This window comes from Phyllostomus discolor, chromosome 1 (assembly GCF_004126475.2).
Source record: "Phyllostomus discolor isolate MPI-MPIP mPhyDis1 chromosome 1, mPhyDis1.pri.v3, whole genome shotgun sequence".
Classification (NCBI taxonomy): Eukaryota; Metazoa; Chordata; class Mammalia; order Chiroptera; family Phyllostomidae; genus Phyllostomus; species Phyllostomus discolor.
Window position 1 is genome coordinate 134172149 of NC_040903.2, and position 7321 is coordinate 134179469.

General features: G+C 41.3%; 1 long non-coding RNA gene across 1 annotated transcript; it reads right to left on the reverse strand.

Annotated features, from left to right (window-relative positions):
- Positions 1-1589: 1589 nt before the first annotated feature.
- On the reverse strand, positions 1590-6864 carry LOC118501352. Its single transcript, XR_004903991.1, has 3 exons — positions 6854-6864; positions 5480-5481; positions 1590-1916 (listed from the first exon to the last, which is right to left on the reverse strand). It is a non-coding gene; the product is annotated as an uncharacterized LOC118501352 (long non-coding RNA).
- Positions 6865-7321: the final 457 nt, after the last annotated feature.

Genomic DNA, 7321 nt, shown 5'->3' on the forward strand with positions numbered 1-7321 from the left:
AACTGCTTGAGGTTCCAGTAGTTTCTTCCACTGGAGACTCAATCCCCACTGGTTTTTGCAGCCTGAAGTTGTTGAAAGGTTTTAAATGAAGGAATAACAAGTTTATATATATGAGCTCTGATTTTCCTCTCAGTAAAAATGGGGGAGAAAGACTGACCCTTCAACTGTTTGCACATGGAGCCCATCTCCCTGATCTTGTGTTCTTTCCTCATTCTGGATTAAAAAATGCCTTTGGGACATTCCCTTTCCTGCCCAGTGCCACTGTCCCATCTCTCCCCAAACCCCAAAGTGTTAACGCTGAAACTTTCTTCTAATTTACTGTACCACTTCTAAAGTTTCTGAAGTAGAATGAGTACATTGTTGGTCTTTAGAGGGTAGCTTCAGAGATAATCCAAACAGAAATCTGCAGAGTTGAGACATTCCAGATGAGTCCTTAAGGCAGTCAGCATTTGATAAGCAAATGAAGTTTAAGGGGATGGGTTATGCCTCAGGCTTATAACTAGTCTCAGTTCTGATAATTACTTTATTTAAATTACCTATTTCTATTACTGCCAATGTTCTAGCTTTGTTCTTACAGACTTATTTTCAGTAAAGTTTGAGAGAAATACATTCTTGTTATACAACTGTGCTGTTTCAACACTTTATCAATCACCATGTCTCTGTATTCCATTCTTTCTTGGTGCTACTAGTTTTTAAAGTGCTTGTGAGAAAGATGTTGTTTCCCAAACCTCATCAAGTTTACTATTACTAATCAGAGTTGTTTTCAGACTTACTACCATCTCCCTTCTTTTCCTGCTTTTTGGTGGTGGTTTTAGTGATTATTCCTCTTCTTCCTTTCTCCTCCTTGAGGATTCCCCTTCGGTCTGTCTATACTGTGTCTACTTATCAAGCATTTAAGTGGTCTAGTGACCTAGGTATCACAAGTGGGCACAGGTAACCAGGTTCTTGGTGATTGCAGACAAAGAATTGAACCAAACACAGAGAGTTTAGAGTAGAAAGAGAGCGAGTGGGCAGATTTATTAAGCAATAGTACACTCCACAGAACATGGGAATAGGCCACTCTGAGCAGAAATTATCCTTAAGGGCTGGAGGGATTCTATTCTTATAGAGAGGATATTTCCTGGCTAGTTTTGGTGGGGTTTTATTGCACATGTACAAGTAGTTATATTACTTTAAAGTTACTGTGCATGTGGTCTCCCATGATTTTCCTTGATTGGTCACCTGGGAAAGGGGGTCCCACAATGTTAATTTATTACAATGCTATTATAATGAAGCAGGGGTCATGTAGCATTTTCTGTGTAGGTGCATTCATGTTTCACCATGATTCAGTGCTTTTCCAGAAGGCAGGAACAACCGGTCTTAGAACAGGGTCTCTGTCCTGTATTCATGTCCTTTATCTTAGCCCTGGGGCACCTCTGGAGTTTTCTCCATCCTGACTCTCCTGCCTCAACTTTCCCCCTGAGAGACAAGGTTCTCAAAAATCCTTTGGGGGTGGTTGAAGGGCAAAAATCATTCTTCTGTAACTTTTTCTGACTTAGATGGGGCAATAGTCCCTGCCTATCAAGAACCACAAAATTCTCATGCCATTCTATCTAGTGGTTGAAGAGGGATTCCTGAGGCCATCATGGATGCTGTGTGTTGGTCAGCTTCAACATCACTCTCAGGGATTGGTTGGAAACCCTGGAGAATCATCAATTTGACATGGAACTGCTTAAGTCTAGAAGATACAAATTTAACAAGTAAATTAAACAAGGTTCTAAAAGTAATAAGAGCAACAAAGTTATTAGGGGACCTACTAGGGGTAGTACCCATGTTAAGTTAGGGAGCCAGGAGGTCAGGGTATCCCTAATTCCTTGGCCCTGTTGACTATATTTATGTAGCTACTCTGCCTGTTCATAAATTTTCCTTACATTAGTCTCAATTATGTTACTTACATAGGCACAGCAGGTTTTATTGATAACAGCACATACCCCACCTTGTTCTGCTAGAAGATAGTCAAGGGCAAGATGGTTATCCATGACATTTACCAGTGAGTCTACTGATCTTGATAGTCCAAGTAGAGTATCAGTGGTGTCTTTGAAGACTTATTCTATAATCTTAGTGAGTTCCCTTGGAGTGGCCTCACGGTAGGCAGAGCCTCCCCAGAGGGCTGCGGTGGCTATAGTGGCAGCAGCCCCAGCCACTACTAGACCAAGCTTGTTTTTTTTTTTTTTTTTTTCTGATGAGAGACAGACTTCTAGGACTCTGGGTTATGTTTATAATGGTAAGGTCTTGGGGTGCCAAGGCCCCTAAGGTACAGTCATCCCCACTTTTAGAGCTGCTGAGATGTGTATAAGCAATAGCTTTATGAAGTTCTGAATGATCTGTTAACCAGTTATTGGGAGTTCCACATAGCCAGATGAGGCCCAGGGGTGTTGCAATGACTGTGGCATTGGTGGAGTTATATTTGTTAAGGAGGGCATATGGCAATGGGGAAAAGCAATCCCTAAGGGGCCCTAAATTATTTTCCTGATATTCCTCTCCTGTAGGAGGTGGTAGAAATTTTGCTAATATCTCTTGAAGGGATTGGTTCAATTTCCAGCTGACACATTTTGAAGTATTGTTGGTATCTGCATTATGAGTTTTGTTAAAGCAGCAATAGGTACTATTAGGAATGCAGTTAAAACCATAATTAGGGGAGCATAGTATATGTGACCAATTCAAAAGTTTGAAAATTTCTCCCTCAGAAAGATTTTCTAGAAAGCTGGAACTTGAAAGGCCAGGGCTTCAAATGGGCTAATGGTCCCAGTATGAGTATTATAATAGGGGGTGCATCCTATAGTACTGTCACAATTAAGAGAGGTACTGGAGTAATTAAATGACTTTAATTCTAGTGGGGTCATACGGAAGCACAAAGGAGGGTTGTGCTCCCATCTGACTCTTAAAGAAAAAGAGGAACATGTGTAATTAGCAGAATAATTCAAAGCACTAATTAAGGATTCATCTGTATTGAGTAGGCTTTTATATATGTATTATATCTGGAAGGAGTTTCTGGGTTAGGATGACATATTCAACATTGGATCATACTTTTCCCTGCTAAGGTTTGAGAAACATTTTCTAAAAAATGTTCATCCCACTCCCTTATACAGGGTGTAGGTAAGTAGAGAGTGTTTTATAGAAACAAGAAAGAAATTCTCATTATGAAAAATCATAGACATGATTTCATCCATAAGGAAGTAAACAAGCCTTCATACAGAGGATCAGTACTAATAGAAATGTTCCAGGAAGGGCAATTATCCAGAACAATGGTAATTTTAGTACATGGTCATCAATCACTACTTATCTTTTAAGTCTTCCTCCTTTTGAACAGGAATCTGAGGTCCTCCAGTGGCTCGAAGGTGTAGTCTGGGCTTTGGGTCTCCAGCTGGTCCTGAGTCAGATTGGGATCAGTGGGGGCTGGCTTTACTCTGGAAATATGAACCCAACTATCAACCCCTAAAAGGTTTATAGCCATAGGGGGATACTCAGGGCTATCTGGTAGGGCCCTTTCCATTCAGGGTTGAGTTGGTCTGCTGGTGATTTCTCCTTCCAAGTTTTAAGGAGTACCCAGTCTCCTGGAGATATAGTAGTTTGCAAGTTCCCTTTGGGGGCTGGTAAAACTTTATTTCCATATTCCTATAAAGATTTCTGCACTTGCACTAACTTTATTATATACTTAATTGCTTGATGGGTTTCTGTATCAAATATTAGATCTAGCAGTAAAAAGGGTTCGCCATGCAGCATTTCAAATGGGCTGAGCTTAGTATTGGCCTTAGGGGAACCCCTAACTCTCATGAGGGCTATAGGTAGCAACTTAGTGCAGTTTTCAGAAGTCTCCTGGCAAAGTTTTGCTAATGTTCTTCTTAAAGTTTGATTTACCCATTCGACCTTCCCAGAGGACTGTGGTCTCAAAATGGAGCGGAGATAATACTTTATGCCTAGAACTTCAGAGACTGCTTGAGAGATCCTAGAAGTGAAGGATGGCCCATTATTGCTTCATAGGCATCAATGATAGAACACAATGGGGTATTATTTCTTTTAGGAGAGCTTTTGCTAGTTCTGCAGCCTTCTCCATCCAGTCCTTGCTAGAAAAGCCATCCAGTAAAGGCATCTGTGAGGACTAATAAGTATTTGTATCTTCTACAAGGAGGTGTTTTGGTAAAATAAATCTGCCAGTTCTCTCCAGGACAGGTCTCTCTTCATTGAATAGGTTCTATCAGCGGGGGCAGGGATGGCTTTTGCCCAGGTTGTTGTAGGCACAAAGAGTACAAGCCTGGCAGACATTCTTTATGGTAACAGCTATATCCCTGCCTATGAATGATTTATTAATCACTGTCATTGTAGCATCCCTTCCAATGTAGAAGGAGTCATGAAAAGCCTTTAAGAATTTCTAGTGGGGGGTTCTGGCCAAGATGGAGGCATAGGTAGAAATGCTACACTTCCTCACACAACCAAAAGAAGGATAACAACCAATTTAAAAGCAAACAACCAGAACTGTCAGAAAATCAAACTGCATGGAACTTCAACAACTAAGGAGCTAAAGAAACATTCATCCAGACTGGTAGGAGGGGTGCAGATGGGCAGCCAGATGGAAGGGACCCGCAGCAAGGCAGTAGACCACACAGGCAAGGCAGAGGCTGACAGACCAGGAAAATAAAGACTCAGAACCTCTAGCTGTAAAATCCTGTGGATGTTGTGAAGGTGGGAGGAACTCCAAGTCTCACAGGAGAGTTCACTGGAGGGCTCCATTGGATCCTAGAATGTTATCAAACCCACCCACCTGAAAGTCAGCACCTGAAAGGGCACAATCCACTTGTGGGAAGTGAGGGAAGTGATGGAAAGTGGGATTAGAGCAGAGTGAGTGAGTGGCACTGTTCCCTCTCTGACCCCACAGACAGTGCCACAACGCACCAAAGAAGGTTCCCCTGCCCTGGCAAATACATAAGGCTCCACCCCTTACAAAGTAACAGGAGCACTGAAACAAGGAAATATGGTCTTAGTGAAAGAACAGATAAAAACTCCAGAAAAATAACTAAGCAACAAGGATATAGACAACCTGTCAAATAAAGAGTTCAAAACATTGGTAATCAAAATGTTCACAGAAATTATTCAGCTCAATCACAAAATGAAGAAAGAAATGAAGACTATACAAAGTGAAACAAAGGAAAATATACAGGGAACCAATAGTGAAGGGAAGGAAACTGGAACTCAAATCAACAGTTTGGAACAACAAAAAATAAAAAGAAAGAAAGAAAGAAACATCCAACCAGAACAGAATGAAGAAACAAGAATTCAGAAAAAATGAGGAGAGGCTGAGGAATTTATGGGACAACTTTAAGTGCTCCAACATCTGAATCATAAGGGTACACAAAGGAGAAGGAGAAGAGGAAGAGTAAGAAATTGAAAAGTTACTCGACAAATAATGAAGGAAAACTTCCCCGACCTAGCAAAGGAAATAGACTTCTAGGAAGTTCAGGAAGCCCAGAGAGTCCCAAAGAAGTTGGACCAAAGGAAGCACACACCAAGGCACCTCAACATTAAATTACCCAAGATTAAAGATAAAGAGAGAATCTTAAAAGCAGCAAGAGGAAAGGAGAGAGTTAACTACAAGGGAGTTCCCATAAGACTATTAGCTGATTTCTCAAAAGAAACCTTACAGGCAAGATGGGACTGGAAAGAAGTAATTGAAGTCATGAAAGGCAAGGACTTACATCCAAGATTACTTTTTCTAGCAAAGCTATCATTTAGAATGGAAGGACAGATAAAGGTCAAGTTAAAGGAATTCATCATCACCCAGCCCTTATTATATGAAGTGTTAAAGGGACTTATGTAAGAAATAGAAGAAGATCAAAAACCATGAACATTAAAATGACAACAAACTCAACTATCAACAACTGTACCTAAAAACAAACAAACAAACAAACAAACAAAAACAAAAAACAAGCAAACAATTGGAATAGGAACAGAATCACAGAAATGGAGATCACATGGAGGGTTATCACAGGGAGAGGGAAGGGAAGAATGGGGGACAAAAGGCACAAGGAATAAGAAGCATAATTGGTAGGCATAAAATAGATGGGGGGAGGTTAAGAATAGTTCAGGAAATAGAGAAGCCAAAGAACTTGTATGTACATCCCATGGACATGAAGTAAGGTGAGTGGGTGGGGGGGTGGAATGCTGGAGGGTGGGGGGGGGGTAAAGGACAGAGGGAGAATAAAGAGAAAAAATTGGGGCAACTGTAATAGCATAATCAATAAAATATACTTAGAAAAAAGGAAAAGAAGAATTTCCACTGGGAGGTCTGGGGAAGGAACAGCCTCTGGCCAATATCTATCCAGGGTCCTTCATGGACACCTCCTTGCCCCAAAGCCCAAGATATTTCCTCAGATGTATAGTGGGCTTGATATCTGAACCATTTACAGGGGGAAATAAGACCATTTGTTTGTCAGTCCCTAGTGCTGCTCTCTTTGCTTCTCAATCTGCTCTCCTACCTCCCTGCGAGATAGGTGACATATCCTTTTGGTGGCCTTTGCAGTGCACGACTACCATTTGCTCAGGGAGCCTAACTGCTTCCAACAGATTTAAGATTTCTGGTCTGTGTGTAATAGGGGAATTCTGAGCAGTGAGGAGCCCTCTTTCTTTCCATATGGCACTGTGAGCATGCAGAACAAGGAAAGCATATTTGGAGTCTATCTACATATTAACCCTTTTTTCTTGTCCTAGAATGAGAGCTCAGGTAAGGACTATAATTTCAGCCTTTTGGGCTGAGGTAGAGGGTGGAAGGAGTCATGCCTTGATGGTGTTATATAAATTAACAGAATGTGCTGCTTTTTACTGAGCATTCTGTGCAAGCTATTCCCATCAGTGAGCCATTCCTTGTCAGGGTTTTCTAAGGGATGTTCCAGCAAGTCAGTCCTGCTGGAATATTACTAATGTCTGAGCAGGAATGGGTCAAATCTGGGGATGATTCTATAGGCACGAAGGAGGCTGGATTTACGGTTTTACAGGTCTTTACAATTACTTCAGGAATGTCCAGAAGAAGGGCCCGATATTGGGCAGTCTATTTCCTGTTCGGCAGAGATCCCCTTTCATCTCTAATATGTCTTGTATCTGATGTGGAGTTAAGACCTCTAACTTCTGCTTGAGAGTTTGTGTAGCAGCTTCTTCAGTTAAGCATGGCTGTGGGTGCAACTACTCTTAGACATGGAGGACACCTGGTTGCTACAGTATCTAGTTTTTTAGAGAAATATGCAGCTAGTTGAGGTTCATTCCCTAGTCATTGCACTAAGACCCCTAAAGCTAT